This window comes from Symphalangus syndactylus, chromosome 14 (assembly GCF_028878055.3).
Source record: "Symphalangus syndactylus isolate Jambi chromosome 14, NHGRI_mSymSyn1-v2.1_pri, whole genome shotgun sequence".
Lineage (NCBI taxonomy): Eukaryota > Metazoa > Chordata > Mammalia > Primates > Hylobatidae > Symphalangus > Symphalangus syndactylus.
The window spans coordinates 26474053-26490283 of record NC_072436.2 but is presented as its reverse complement, the minus strand read 5'-3'; the positions used below and the strand labels follow the sequence as shown (position 1 = coordinate 26490283).

Sequence of the window (16231 nt, the reverse complement as noted above, 5' to 3'; positions counted from 1 at the left end):
GAAGGCAGCTGCCTAGATGGGGGACAGCCCCAAAAGAAAAGTGTCCAAGGAACATTTTTTCCTCATATTCCTTCTCAGATTAAAGAATTATGTGACTATTCTTTCTTACAGAGAAACAGGCATTTGGAAAAAGAGTAATTTCCACCTCAGTTCAGCAAAAGTACACAAAATTAACAATTTCTAGGTTCAAAAACTTGGGCTGGGGCTGTTCAGGGTGCCTTCCAGATTTAGATGCTAGAAAGGATTCTGCCAGTTATCAAATGCTCAATGGCCCCTGTTTGTCAAACCCAGGTTTGGCTGGTTCTCCATTCAGGAAAACAATGGAGTTTATAAGAAAGATTCTATAGCACAGGATGAGGAGAGCATTCTTCTGATGAATTAGAAAAGGCATTCTTTTCAATAATTTAGCACAAGAAAAATAAAACAATCAAAATATCTGCATGTATTAGTCCGTTTTCATACTGCTATGAAGAAATACCTGAATTCCACCCATGGTCCCTCTCATGTCCTCACATTTCCAAACCAATCATGCCTTCCCAACATTCCCCTAAAGTCTTCGCTCACTTCAACATTAGCTCAAAAAACCACAGTCCAAAGTCTCATCTGAAACATGGTAAGTCCCTTCTGCCTATGAGCCTGTAAAATCAAAAGCAAGTTAGTTACTTCCTAGATTCAACAGGGATAAAGGCATTGGGCAAATAAACTCATTCCAAGTGGGAGAAATTGGCCAAAACAAAAGGGCTACAGGCCCCATTCAAGTCCAAAATCCAGCAGGGCAGTCAATCTTAAAGTCCATGTCTCACATCCAGTTCACGCTAATGCAAGAGGAGGGCTCTCATGGTCTTGGGAAGCTCTGCTCCTGTGGCTTTGCAGGGTACAGCCCCCCTCCTGGCTGCTTTCATGGGCTGGCATTGTCTGCGGCTTTTCCAGGCACACAGTGCAAGCAGTCGGTGGATCTACTCTGGGGTCTGAAGGATGGTGGCCCTCTTCTGACAGCTCTACTAAGCAGTGCCCCAGTGGGAACTCTGTGTAGGGGATCACCCCCACATTTCCCTCTGCACTGCCCTAGTAGAGGTTCTCTATGAGGGCTCACCCCTGCAGCACACCTTGGCCTGGACATCCAGGCATTTTCATATATCCTCTGAAATCTAGGCAGAGGTTCCCAAACATCAATTCTTGATTTTTGTGCACCCACAGACCCAACACCACGTGTAAGCTGCCAAGGCATGGGGCTTGCACCCTCTGAAGCAACGGCCTGAGTTATACATTGGCCCCTTTTAGCCACAGCTGGAACACAGGGCACCAACTCCAGAGAGTGCACAAAGCAGCAAGGCCCCTGGCCCAGCCCATGAAACGATTTTTTCCTCCTAGGTTTCCTGGCTTGTGATGGGAGGGGCTGCAGTGAAGACCTCTGACATGCCCTGGAGATATTTTCCCCATTGTCCTGGAGATTAACATTTGGCTCCTCATTACTTATGCAAATTTATGCGGCCCGCTTGAATTTCTCCTCATAAAATGGGGTTTTCTTTTCTATCACATCATCAGGCTGCAAATTTTCTGAATTTTTATGGTCTGCTTCTCTTTTAAACATAAGTTCCAATTCCAAACCAAATCTTTGTGAATACATAAAACTGAATCCTTTGAACAGTACCCAAGTCACCTCTTGTACACTTTGCTGCTTAGAAATTTCTTCCACCAGATGCCCTAAATCATCTCCCTTAAGTTCAAAGTTCCGCAAATCTCTAGGGCAAGGGCAAAATGCTGCCAGTCTCTTTGGTAAAACATAACAAGAGTACAAGAGTCACCTTTGCTCCAGTTCCAGCAAGTTCCTCATCTCCATCTGAGACCACCTCAGCCTGGACTTTATTGTCCATAACACCATCCGCATTTTGGGGTCAAAGCCATTCAACAAGTCTCTAGGAAGCTGCAAACTTTCACACATCTTCCTGTCTTCTGAGCCTTCCAAACTATTCCAACCTCTGCCTGTTACCCAGTTCCAAAGTGGCTTCCACATTTTCAGGTATCTTTACAGCAGCACCCCACTCTACCAGTACCAGTTTACTGTATTAGTCTGTTCTCATGCTGCTAATAAAGACATACTCAGGACTGGGTAATTATTATAAAGGAAAGAGGTTTAATTGACTCACAGTTCCACATGGCAGGGGAGGCCTCACAATCTTGGCTGAAGACAAATGAGTAGCAACGTCATGTCTTACATGGCAACAGGCAAGAGAGCTTATGTAGGGGAATTCGTCTTTATAAAACCATCAGATCTCCTGGGACTTATTCACTATCACAAGAACAGCATGGGAAAGACCCACCCCCATGATTCAATTACCTCCTAACAGGTCCCTCCCATGACACGTGGCAATTATGAAAGCTACAGTTCAAAATGGGATTTGGGTGGGGACACAACCAAACCATATCACTGCATTAGGTTCTCTGAATATACAAGAAAATGTTTCCTCTCTCAGATGGAAAAGTCAGATGAGAAGAAAATCAAAAGGGTCTGGCTAAGACAAAGAAAAAAAACAAAAGAAATCAGATGAGAAGAAAATCAAAAGGGTCTGGCTAAGACAAAGAAAAAAAACAAAAGAAATCTAAAAATGCAATTTTGGAAATAAAATTGCATTGAGGGTAGTAACGGAAACAGAAAACTCAAATTTATCATGTAGAAGAAAAATTCAAGCTCTAGAACAGAGAAGAAAGGGGAAGAAAAAATGAAAACTAGAGAGAAAAATCATTAGTTATGAAAAAGACAAGCCAGAAATCCAACTCCACATACTAGGTATTCTTGAAAAAGAAACAAGCATAAGTTGAATAGCTATCATAAAATTACAATAGAATAAAACTTTCCTGAGCAGAATCTACTTTCCAGAATCAATATAAAATGGGCTCACATATTCAAAGCAACATCAATGGAAAAAAATCTATATCCATTAATATTCCTTTCACTTTATGGTAAAATTTTGAATTCCAGGTTTAAATTGTAAAATGTCTTCATCTATCCCAGCAAGAAAAATAAAAGATAACTAAAAGGAAACAAAAATTATTCTGATCTCAGTCTTCTGATAGATGGCAATAAATGTCAGACAGTAATTGAGCAAAATCCATATAGAATTTTTAGCAGAAAATATTATGACCTAACATACTTAGCCACATCGTTACTCATTGTTATTCCTGCATGAAAGATATTCTCAGTTATGCATGGTTTTGAGAGTAGAACCATCACATCCTTTTCTTAGATAAAAACTAAACCAATACAAAGACATACTATAACTAGTGAAGAAATGAATCAAAATTGAGGACTCAAAGGAGGAAGAAATGATACAAAATAAGTGATTATGAGACTTGTAATCTATCAAACATGATTTCCACTCAGTTGTTACATGTAATTAAATTGAAACCAAAAAATGAAATTTAAAAAAATAAGCCTTGAAAGAGATTTATATTTTATTAAAAACAATAATAGTTTTCAGAAACTATTAGACAAAGATTTAGTTAGGGTTGGGAAGGTAGAAATAAGTATTTGCCTTAAGAAATAAAGCAATTATAAATTAGGTTATTCTGATTTAATAATTAGAGAAATGTAGATTAAAGTGTATTTTACCTAATACTTCTTTGTATTTTTCTCTGATTACAAAGGGAAGATGTGTTTATTTTGGAAAATAGAAAGTCAAGTAGGGGAAAAAGTCTCTGGTAACTACAACACCCAGAAATAATCATTGCTACTGTATTCATATTTCATCATTGGAACTAGGCTGCCGTACTTAAACAATTTTGTAATCTGCTTTTTACATGTAACTAAATAGGTTCTTAACCAAAATGATTTTTAATTACTGATAGCAAATCAGCCCATTTGTATCAGTTTTCCATTGCTACTGTAACCAATTAACATAAATTTAATGGCTTGAAACAACACAGATGTATTATCTTACAGTTGGGGAGAAGTCCGCCACAGATCTCAGTGAGCTGAAATCAAGGTGTTGGCAGGGCTGTGTTCTTTCCTGACACTGTAGGGGTGAATGCTTCCTTGCTGTTTCTAGCTTCTAGAGGCCAAAGGCATTCCTTGGCTCACTGCCTCCTTCCTCCATCTTCAAAGCCAGTAACACAGCATCTTTGTGACCATTCGGCTACTGCCATGCCTCTCTAGGACCACAGCTAAGAAAGATTCTCTGCCTTTTAAGGCCCCACCTGATTAGATTGGGCAGACCTAATTAACCAGGATGATCTCCTCATCTCGAGGCCCTTAACTTAATCACACCTGCAAAGTCCTTTGTGCCATGTCAGGTAACATAATCACAGACTCCTGGGATTAGAGTTTAAACTTTTGGGAGTGGAGGGGCACTATTCTGCCTATCCCATTATTATATGGTCATACCTCATTTAACCAATTCTCCTTTGTTTGACATTTGTTTCAAGATTTTTAAAATAATAAACAACAAATATTCTTCTACATAGTCTGTGAAAACTGAGTATTTCCACAGGGCAAACTTCTAAAATTGGAATTTCAAGTCAAAGATTATTTTTTTAAATACCAAAACTCTTGACATGTTGATGAATTTACTTCTTGAAAGTTCTGAACTCATCTTTCTCCAGTGGTGTATGAAAATGCCCAATTTTGCTTCTTGGCAACTGGGGACCATGTATCTGCTTCAATTTTTTTTTTTTTTTATTTGACAATTTGATGAGTGAACAATGGTATCATTTTTCTATTTGAATTTATTGGCTTATTTCTTAAATTGGTTTGTAAGAGTTGTCTCTGTGTTAAGAATATTAACTCTTTTACTATAAGATACAAATATACTTCAAGTTTGTTATTTTTTCTTAATTTTTCTGAGATCTTTTTGACATTCAGAGTTCTACACAATATGCCAAGCATTTATTTGTTCACCACTGATTTTCATTTTAAAAAGTTCTCTGTCACCCCAAGGTATTTGCCTCTATTTCCTTGTAGTTTTTGTGTGAGTGAGATAATGAAATTTTTTTCCAAATAGTTTACCAATTGTGCCAGAAGGATGTCTTGGCAAATGCTTCTCTTTTCCATAAATTTATAATCTCATGGTACTTTATATTAAATTCTTGTATGTAGTAGGGTTTGTTTCTAGGCATTTTATTACAGTTGCTTGATCCATCTCTCAATCCTTGTGTTGATACCACAATGTTTTAATTATTAGGACTTTATTCTGATATCTGACAAGGCAAGCAGGTATCTTCTGCTACCCTCCTATATACACCATGCTACTCTCTATTTCTGATCTATTGGGCCCATTTGCACTTTTATTTTCCTAGGTGAACTTTAGAATCATTAAGTCATGGTCCAAGAAGAATTTCACTGTGATTTTATTGGAATTGCATTAAAATATAAAAACATTGGGGGATAATTAATTTCCTTTCAATTATAAGCCTTCCATTTTTAAGTTTTCCATTTTACCTCTGACAAGCACTGAATGTATTTCTCATACAAATGTCCTGCACATTTTAGTTTCATTGTTCCTGTCATTTATCTTTGTGTTGCTAAGTGTGGAAAAATATTTTTATTATCATATGTAGTCTTATTTATTGCTATTGTGAGCATATTTTTTAAAAATCCAGTGTTTGCTATCTGTTTAGTAACTAACTGCCTCTTGGTATTAGCTCAATTCGAACTACCATAAGCAAAAAGCACATTTTATTATAAGAACACTAAGGCATCTATAACCCAAATGCAGCACAGCAGCTGCATCTCAGAATGACCTAGAACTAGACTTTCCTATCTCTGCACTTCTCTGTATGTCTGCTCCGTCCTTCTCTCTTCCAACAAACAGTTTTCCTCAGATAACCTGAACCAAATAAAAGAGGATGTAACCTCTAATAGCATCCAAGTTTTACATTTGGCAACCCCAGCCGCCCACAATCTCTAGCCCACTCACATGCTGTGCTCTCATTCTCTCACTCTTGCTCTGTTTGAAAATATCTTGAGACTATTGGCCAGATTGATTGCTGTCTCTGGAAGAGTCAGTGAGAGCCCCAAGGCCAAAGACCAATAAAGGTGTGTGGGAGTGGGGTTTGGGAAGTGGTAAGAGAGAAGGAGCACTGATTGATTGGCCAACAACTAAGTTTTCATCACTATCCTCTGGAATGTTCAAGTCGGTTGATTATATTATTTTATTGAATTTCTTAAAGCAGCCTTAATATTAAAACACACTAAAATATGTTTACTATTTAAAATTTTTAAATATGTTTAATATATAAATAGTGAACATTCCAAATATAATGGGAATGCTTTTATAATTTCATCATTCTATGTTTGTTGATTTGTGATACTTTTCATCCTGTAAGGAAAAGATTTGCCCTAGTTTCTGAGATTTTATCAAGAATGGATGTTGAATTTTACTGAATCAATTTCTAGTCTCTCTCCAGATGGCCACGTTTTTCTCCCCTAACCTAATGATGTGACATTTTATTATTAATGAGTGTTTTAATATTAAATCATTTTTGTTTTAATAGAGCAATGTGCCTATATGATTGCATGTTTTGGATTGTCCTACAGTCTCATTCCTCTCTAATCACAGTGAGGGGAAAACTATCCCTTTAGGAAATGTACATTTGCATGACTTTTTAATTAAAGGTTAAGGACTTAAAGGATATTTTCGTGCTTCTTTAACAGATGTTAGTTGTTTGAATTGGCCCATTAAAGTATGGAGGTTTTCTTGCTAAAAAGTCATTCCAAAAGGCTTGGCAAGAGTTTTCTATACAACGGAGGGACAGAGAAACATGAGCTGGGGAGTAGGCTCTGACAGAAGGTGGGCTGTCTTCCTGCCTCCGCTGTTGGGCATTTGTTATATCAGAAGCGGAGGACAAAAAGAGCATGGACCTGAAGCTAAAGGATTTGCCATGATGAGTAACAACGTTAGCCTGGGCACACCATATTTTATGAGAACTCACTTTTAGGGGAAGAGAAGTCAAAGGCCCCTCCCAGACTACTCCAGTGGCCCAGTGGTCTGACCTGAAGAATGGAAGATAGGGCCGGGCGCGGTGGCTCATGCCTGTAATCCCAGCACTTTGGGAGGCTGAGGCAGGGGGATCATGAGGTCAGGAGATCGAGACCATCCTGCCTAACAAGGTGAAACCCCGTCTCTACTAAAAATACATAAAATTAGCTGGGCATGGTGGCGGGCGCCTGTAGTCCCAGCTACTCGGGAGGCTGAGGCAGGAGAATGGTGTGAACCCGGGAGGCGAGCTTGCAGTGAGCTGAGATCGCGCCACTGCACTCCAGCCTGGGTGACAGAGCGAGACTCTGTCTCAAAAATAAATAAATAAATAACATAAAAAAGAATGGAAGATAGGACACCAGCCCCAAGTGGGCATCGTCCCTTGAGTATCCTTAATTAAGGAGGTTGTAGTGAGCAGATAGATCCTCCTTCCTCTCATTTTTTCAGGATCTTTCGTTCAAAAAGGGATTAAGGCCAGAAGTGGGAGTTGTGATCAATTATGCTGAGGTATTTTATCTCAGTGGTTTTCGTTATAGGAATCTAATCCAAACCCTCGTCTAGCTTCTGACAAGCCCTTTGGGAAGATAGTAAGACTAACATGGATGCTCAGGTGGTTGATCCAATGCTCCTGCTCATGCTGGGTCCCAGGCATCCACCCCTCCACACGTCCTCTACAATAGGATGAATCATAAAATTCAGGAGAAGGATTGGGACAAGTTCAGTGTCACATGGTCATGGATCCAACTTCATGCCTTGACTTTGCTCTATCTATGGCTTCTTATAACTAATTATTTTCATAAAGTGTTAATGGAACTTGGGACTGAGCATTGTTAGCACCCTCTGCAGCGGCCAAGTTAAGGCTTGAGCTGGACCAATTAGCAGTGGGCATGGTGAGACAGGAGCCCAAATGACAGTGCCTTCTAGGAGCCCTCGGAGCCAGAGTAACTACAGTCATAGAAAATTAATTCTGCTTCATGAAATCAATTCAGTGGTTTTACCTATTTTTCTTTGTACAGGAATAGTTTATATATCACATAATTTATTTTTTTAAGTTTACCTTTCAAACTGCCTGAGCCCAAAGTCATTCAAGAGATTATTTTTCATTTTCTTCCAAGACTATTGTTCTTTTTAGATTATCAGTTTATGCTTCAATTGGATTGGGTCATTTGTATTTTTCCAGAAAATTATCTATTTCACGTACTGCATTCAATTTGCATTATTGTTATACCTTTTTAGATAATGTCTTTAATTCTTACAAGATAATTCATTTAGTCATAATTATTTTTCTATTATTTTTATTTTGTACAATATAAATATTGTCACTCCTGCTTTTTTTTTTAAGATGGAGTCTTGCTCTGTCACCCAGGCTGAAGTGCAGTGGCATGATCTCGGCTCACTGCAAGTTCTGCCTCCTGCGTTCACACCATTCTCCTGGCTCAGCCTCCCAAGTAGCTGGGATCACAGGTGCCCGCCACCACGCCTGGCTAATTTTTTGTATTTTTAGTGGAGACGGGGTTTCACCATGTTAGGCAGGATGGTCTCGATCTCCTGACCTCGTGATCCATCTGCCTCGGCCTCCCAAAGTGCTGGGATTACAGACGTGAGCCACTGCGCCCGGCCTGCTCCTGCTTTTTTAGTTTGTATTTGTTTGATTGTTTTTGTACCTCCATTTGTTTACTTTTTTAGGAGATATTTTTTTTTTCAAGACAAGGGTAATAATTTTATATCACTTCATGAAATACTCCAAAGAAACAGAAGAATCATTTTGTGCAAAATATAGACTGGTTAACTAACATGAAGAAACTTAAATGATTCATTTTAAATTTCATTGAATCAAATGACTAAATTCATGAAGAGTAATAATGCAATATTGGGATACAAATCACTCTCTCTCTACCTTGCTCTCTTCCCTTACTATTAAGACATCTATATTTTTATATTGAATTGATTATTTTCTTCAAAATAAGTCATGAAATATTTCTAATGAAAACAAAGTTGAATATCATATTTTTAACACACCTGTGCACCAACTTTGTAGAATAAGTCATTAGGGAAGAAGTTCAGAGTTCACTGTTCCTATTTCAACTTTTTTCTCATTTATCTGATAAAGATTTAATTTAAAAATTATAAGAAATCTGGCAACATTTACCTTTGCCCTGCCAAGCAATCAATTTAGAATTGCATTTAATAGAATATATGCCTATGAAACACAAAACTTATTATTAAGACTTATGTAAATGCCTTTATTTTAGAGTTTGTACATTTTAGCTGCTGTGAACTGATTCACATTTTCATTCAAGGCAAATAAATATTCTTAGGTCCTAAAGAACTTGAGTCCAAAAGGAAAGCACAAAAAAGCTATGTAAGGGTAAATAATTGATAAAAGTTGCCATAGACAAACCCTGACTTCTCTAGTTAGCACAACAGTTTGGTGCTTGCTCTCCCAAAGTCTCCTGTGAATCAATGGGGGCTCTCCACCATCTGCTGACTCAAGGATCAAATCTCCCTCCATTCTGTGACACTGTCATTTCAACACATGACTTCCAAGATTGCCATGACTGAGGAAGAGGGAAGTGGAAGTGTCATGTCAGCTCTTAACTGCCTTAGCCAGGAAGTGGCACACATCACTTTCACTCACACTTTGTTGGTTAGACTTATTCATACAGCCTTGCCTAGTTGCAAAGGGACTGGGAAGTATAATCTCTTATGGGACCAGGACAGAGAAAATATGAGGTAGGCCCAGTAGTCTCTTCCATGCATGATAAATGCATAGTTCTTCATACTCAAGTATAGCAGATTGTAACTGGGATTCTAGCATGGAATTTTCACAACCTTGAAACATCAACAAAATTTTTGAGTCATCTATCTTTCAATGAAATGGTAATATACAATTAATGTGCAAAATGATTTTAAGCAGAAAAAAGTTGGAATCTTGAGTGTCTGTCAGACAAAAAATAGTGCACAAAAAAATTGCTAAAAATATAATCATATTGACCTTCAATTACAGGGAATTGTGTTCCTAACCAAGAAAGTCATGAAATATAATTAAGTATGTCTGAGATAAAACATAACTCAAATAGATCTATTTCCTTTGATATATTTTTCACTTCTAGCTGGAGCTTCTCAGTTTTCACTGGCATGTTTTATTCTAGTCCCAAGGTTCTCTTTCCTAAAATAGAAGAACTAAATATTGTAAACTTTCATATGAAGGCACTGGCACTCTTCCAGTACTATTTCCAGAACCATTGGCCATTGGCTAGAATTAGTTAGAGAACAAAACACTGTGTGCCTCTAACACATTTTTTAAAGATTCTGTCATTTTGCTTAAAGAAATATTTAGGTGGGGTAATGAAAGCACGCAATACTTTAGGATGCCTTTGACCTTCATAAATCTGATTATGTAAACTTTTAATTGGATGGCTGTATTCTTTTGAATTTGTGTCACAAAGCAAGACCATTTTATTCTAAAATGCACTTTCAGAACATTCTTTGGCTTACATTCTGCAAATGGATTTTCAATATGCTCCTGAGTGATATTAACTGGAAGGTTTCCAACATTTCCCCCCAACACACGCTCACTTCTTTTTTTTTTTTTTTTTTTTTTTGGAAGAGTCAGTACTTGTTAGCATCTCAATTGGTCTTCTCCTTCAATTTTGACAAGTTCATCTAATATTCCCTCTGGATTAGTGATTACCTGATACACTCACTGACCTAGACTCAATATTGCCCATTTGTTTCTCTCTACAGAACTGAAGAGAAGATATAGCTCAATCTCCATAAGCCATATTTGCACACAAGTTGTCCATCTTTTAGTTTGTAACTTTTCCTGAGTAATAGTTTTTTTAGGAAGTCCATATGGTTTTTCACATGCTTCTGACCTTTTAGAGTCATTTTCCTTTCATAAAAGTGTTTTAACCATTAATGTTTCATGTAGTAGTGACTATGCCTTGTCTACTTCTGCTTCTATTTTAGGTGATTTGTTGTTCTCTCTACTGTTTTCATTTTTATACCTCCTTTACTACATGGACTATTTTCTTTGACTTTGTTTTGTCTCATGATTTGAAAGTTGCGCATTCTGTTGTTATTTTTCTAGTAGTTTACATTAAAAATAACTTACTTGAAACTATTCTTTTCTTCCTATCAATGCCAAAAATAAAACTGTATTTATTGTACCTCTATGAAAGATTAACATTTTAGTATGCATTTCTAATTCCCTTTTCTTTTCTCTCACTGTCCCAGTTTTTTATGGAATGTTAACTCATATTCTTACTATTAAATATTATGCTGTATATTTTCTCCTTAAAGAGCTATTTTTGACATTTGCAACAAGCCTCATAACAATATTATAACTATTATTAAGCTTTAATTTTCAATTTAAATGTTTGCAAGATTTGCCATAATTCTTTTAGGAAACAGCTTTCCTTTTTTAATATTCTTCTGAACTATTTATCCCTAATGTCTTTGAGTAGTGTGGTTTTTGTTTGTTTTGGGGGATTTGGTTTTCGTTTATTTTTCCAGGAATGGTATTGTGAATATACTTCCTGATCTCTTATATTCATGAGAAGTTCTTTCTGTTACCTTAGCACAACTTAGGTAGACAATTATCACTCTATAAGATTTCTCATGTCATAATTTTGTAAATGTGTGTCCGTTATTTTCTGGTATAATAGGAGAGGATTAGAGCCCAGCCTGATATTTTTCCTTTGTAGGCAAAATGTTTACCTTCTTGGATGGCTGGTAGAATTCTTTCTTTACCATTGAAATAAGAAAGTATATCAGAATATCTCTGGATATGTATCCCCTCTCTCACATATATTGATTTTGCTTAGTGTAAGCAGATCCCCACTTTTATTCAATTAAGGAACTTTTTTTTCTGTTACGTCTTAAATCATTACTTCTGTTCAAATTGTTTAGTTCTCCTGTCCAGGAATCCTTATTTCCTCATTATTTTTTATCTTATTGTTCTTTTCCTTTTCATTCTGGAGCAACTTCTACAGCTGGTTCTTTCATTTCTAATTTGCTTTTTTGCAATTTACCTGTTCTGATGCTGAATCCGATTTTGTAACTGCATTTTTTAACTCTTTCAGAATTGTTTCTCATCTCAATCATTCTTTATTGCCGCCTTTTTGTCCCCAGCGAGTTCCTTTTTATTTCAGCTTCTATTCCTTTGATTTCCAATTAGAACTGTTCCACAGTGTCCATGTTATGAATAGCTTTTAAAGTCCAAAACTACCATATTTTCTAATTTATTTTGGAAAACTGTTATAAATCTTCTTTCAAAACTGTTTTTTACTGCCTTTTGAGCATTATGTTCCCCTCCTTTTATCATACGTACTCATAAATTCATTGTCATCAAGTTCATTTTTTTTTCTATTTACCCATTCTTCAATGTGCAAAGGTCTGCTCAGGAGAGATTTTCCTGTAAACTCCCAAAACTCCCAATGTATGTTTTTAATTTTGTTCCCCTGGCTATCCACATAACTGCTGATATAATTCTTTTCTCAGATCTTGTGAACAAGTGTTGTTTGATATTCTTACTTTCCAGCCCATCTTTTGCTGTCTTAAAGTCTTGTATGTAGTGTGAATGTATTGCCATGGGGAGATATCCAGTCCCACTGCCTATCTTTTCATGAGTGGTATTGATTCCTGTAGAGTCAGACTTCTTCCCAATTCTTTATGTGCCTGATCCAGCGAATGGTACCTCTATTGACACGTAGTAAATGCTCGGTAAATAGTTTCTCCAGGATTCAATATAACTCCCAGAATACACTACGACTCTGTCAGACTCAGCTCTTTCTAGCTGCCACCCAGACCCTCTAGGTATAAGCACTCTTAGTCATACAGCATTTTATGGGTAATTGTAGTCTCAAGCCAGTGCAAGAAAACAGTAACTAATATTAGGGAAAGTGTGGTGAAAATGGCTCTATTATTCTAGAAGTCAAATTGGGGCTAGTTTTCCTTTCTCTGCTGGGAAGACTCCATGTTTCTAAGGAAAGTATTTAGAGTGGGCATAGCTTTATTGAATAAAAAAAGATGGTAACCCTTATCTTTTTTCCTGCCTGTAACTTCCTCAGAACTTTGGCTAGTGGAAATTCTTCCTGTTTCCTGGCATATCACTGAGGAATTATTGGAGTTTCCAGTTTTACAGAAGCTAGTTTCTCTTTGTTTTTTCTTAGTTATTTCACAGGAAGTTGGGGAGAGAAAAATCAGAATTTATTAGATTTTTAAATAAAAAGATAATACAGTTAATTCATAATTATTTACATTTAACTGAGTTCTGTACTTACCAGTAGCCTCCTTTTCACGTCTTTCTTATCTAAATTCTTTACTTTGGTTTGTGTTTCAGTTGGCTTGAGTATTTAACACTTTAAATAACGTAACTGAGGAGGGCTTGTGTTCAGGATATGCTTTCTGAACCTTTACAGACCTAAAATTAGTTGCCAGCCAAGCTGGACTAAAAATCAGGTCCCCTACAAAATTAGCTACATTGTTTATCTCTCTAAAACATTTTTTAAAAAGGTACCAATAGGCCAGGCGCGGTGGCTCACGCTTGTAATCCCAGCACTTTGGGAGGCCGAGGCGGGCGGATCACGAGGTCAGGGGATCGAGGCCACGGTGAAACCCCGTCTCTACTAAAAATACAAAAAATTAGCCGGGTGTGTTGGCGGGCGCCTGTAGTCCCAGCTACTCGGAGAGGTTGAGGCAGGAGAATGGCGTGAACCCTGGAGGGGGAGCTTGCAGTGAGCCGAGATTGCACCACTGCACTCCAGCCTGGGCGACAGAGCGAGACTCCGTCTCAAAAAAAAAAAAGGTACCAATAAAAAATTATTTTACCAGGTAGTGGTTGTAGTAAGAATTAAATGAGATAATACTTCTAAAGCACTTAACACAACAGCCTTCCAAAGTTGGTACAATTACTAGCTCCATTTACAGATGAAGAAGCAGATGCTCGAGGTTGAGATAACTTGCTGGAAGCTGCACCGCTAGTTGGTGGCAGAGCCAGGCCTGGGACATGGGACCGTCTGAGTTCGGAACAGAGGCCCAACTCCAGCTAAATCACCACACTGCAAGCATCTCACCCAACCACCCATTCCTCTCTTTTCAGCTCTGCTTCCTTTGCGACGCTGGGCATATTGATTTGAGGAATACTCAGCTTTCAGGTCCCAGCTGCTAAATTAGATTATGTTGCAAACATTCAACTGTCTCCCTATGCAACATCACATACTCAGCAGGTATTTCAACAAAAATTAATTGATGAAAATATATGGCAATCACCCAGAGCTGATAAAAACAACTTTTAACCCTGCTGCTAAATACTAACAGATTCTAAGGTTAGAACTTCGCCTGAGGCCTGCGATAGAGCACTCTTCCCCCAGGACCATTTTAATTTTTGCTATTTATCAAAATAAATACATATTTTTTGATATTTTAGAAAATAGATGTCCTATTGCTGCCTTTTATAATAATCACTCTTATTAAGCCAGACACTAGGAATACATAATATGCATTTTCTGCCTGGGAAAAGGCAGACAGCAAAGGAAAGTTAATAAGCCGTGGAAATCTCTCCATGTTCACTTGGTCAAATTAAAATTCTACTGATTATGTAGTTGCCTAGAGTAATGCTTTTCCCATAAATGCTCGATCTTCGTCCATAGGAAGATCTCAGGAGACATTTACCCAAAGTGAATCAGATCCAAAGATAGTAAAAAGTGTTGGAGGACCCAGTTGGGTCATAGCTGGAGTCTTGTATTCTCTCTGCCCTTAACTATCTCTATGATGTTAGATATATTCTTTACACAGCCAGGTTTCCATTTTCTCAGTCTTAAAATAAGGTTTAGGCCTAACCTATGAGGTAATAATGAGAATTGCCCAAACTCATGTGTGCATATGCAAGTTTCTTGAGAAACAGGCTTTAAACTAAAGCTCATTTTGGTGGGGACTTGGACTCAGATTCTCTTACTTCCCTGTCTCTAGGTAGAAACACTGCAAATTGTTTTGCTGTTGTAAATTCTCTTTCAATAATCAGAAGATCTTCTTTCAGTCTTCTTCCCACATCTTCCTGATAATGGCCAGTAGGCAGAACTGAAAGAACAGAATGAAATATTTGAATTGCTTAAAACCCACATCTCCCTGAATAAGATTAATACATGTATCGAGTTTTATTTCTTCTTCTTTTTTATAGATGAATAGTTCTATCTAGTGTAAGGACAGGGCACTCCTGTCCCTGACTTCAACCCTGAGGTGGGGGATGCTCCCAGTGAGCATTTGTCACAGTCCTGGCCCCAGGCTATTTCAGGGCTGCCTGGCCACTTACATGCCCCTTCTTTGACACATTGTTTGTGAATAGGTGGAGGAATAAGATGGGTACAATCCCCCTTCTTAACTCTTAACAATGCCACCTCTGATTTTCCTATGTCAAATCCTTTCTTCGTAGGTCATTATGATGCTATTTGTCAGGACCTGAGTCTTCCCTTTTGGGAGAGTAGGAAAGAGAAGTGTGAGTACCTACCCAAGTCACTGGGTAAGCCTTGCTTCCACAGGTGGGTGAGGAGGACTACAGTGGGCAGACGGTAGAAAGGAAAATGAAAGGAAAGGGAATTTGTTTAGACTTGGAGGAGAGGGGTCTAGCTTTCCTCCAAGTCTCAGTTACCAGTTTGCTCCAAGGTGGTGCCTTTCCTCCTTCATCCTCCTCCTTATCAATCCCCCAACCCCTGCCCTGCCACGACCACAGACCTGAATACAAGCTGAGGAAATAATCCCTTCCAGCCTCTGTTTCTGAAAACCATTGATCCAGGTCAGCAGCTGGAATGCATGGGAGACGTGAGTCCTTTGGAGAAATGGATGGAGCACCCAGCCCCGACTCCTATCTCCATCATGGGAGGAGAAGAGCTGTCAGCTTCATAGTGCTAAGCATTCTTTCTCATTTTCTTAGTCATTTTAATGGAAATGCAGTGTATCCTTACATTTCACTACCTCTTTACTTCATTTAGAAGAAAACTAGACACTAATGAGCATGCCCAAATCCAATGTAGAAAGACAGATTGAAACAGGATTTGATAAACTTTCTATGAAAGACCAGGATATTCATTTCCTAGGGCTGCTATAACAAATTACCGCAAACTCGGTGGCTTGAAACAAAAGAAAATTATTTTCTCACTGTTATGTAGACCAGAAGTCCAAAATCAAGGTGTTGGCAGGGCTGTGCTCCCTCCAGACACTCTTGGGTAGAATTCTTTATTATTATTTTTTTTTTTCAA

General features: G+C 38.0%; 1 protein-coding gene across 2 annotated transcripts in view; it reads left to right on the top strand.

Annotated features, from left to right (window-relative positions):
* TACR1 (tachykinin receptor 1) overlaps positions 1-16231 on the top strand; it is a 168046-nt gene that overhangs the window by 39508 nt on the left and 112307 nt on the right. The window lies entirely within an intron of this gene.